This window comes from Penaeus monodon, chromosome 25, assembly GCF_015228065.2.
Source record: "Penaeus monodon isolate SGIC_2016 chromosome 25, NSTDA_Pmon_1, whole genome shotgun sequence".
NCBI classification, from domain to species: domain Eukaryota; kingdom Metazoa; phylum Arthropoda; class Malacostraca; order Decapoda; family Penaeidae; genus Penaeus; species Penaeus monodon.
In genome coordinates, this window is record NC_051410.1 from 29500295 (window position 1) to 29500679 (window position 385).

Sequence of the window (385 nt, forward strand, 5' to 3'; positions counted from 1 at the left end):
AACGACCGAAGGGGAGACGGGGAACAAGCACTGAGTGGGAGGTAGAGTTAGGAAAACATGCGACGCTCTTCAGAATGGAGAAAGATAATATAGAAGGGATGAGAAGATAATATTAGAAAAAGGAATGATAACATCAGAAAGAGATATGAGACTATCCATGTGGAGTGCTTGAGATAAAGGGTTAGAGACCATAGTATAATGTTATTGAAAAAATAAATAAAAGTAGTTGATTAAAAAAAAAGCACTATTGGCGTGAAAGTCTTGTGAAATTGGGAAACAGCTGACAAAGCTTAGTCGAGGGAAAGAACAATATCCATAGTTAAAGAAGAAATAGAGATAGAAATTATTGTGTGTAATTGTGTGCGCGCGCAGTGGTGTGTTGTAA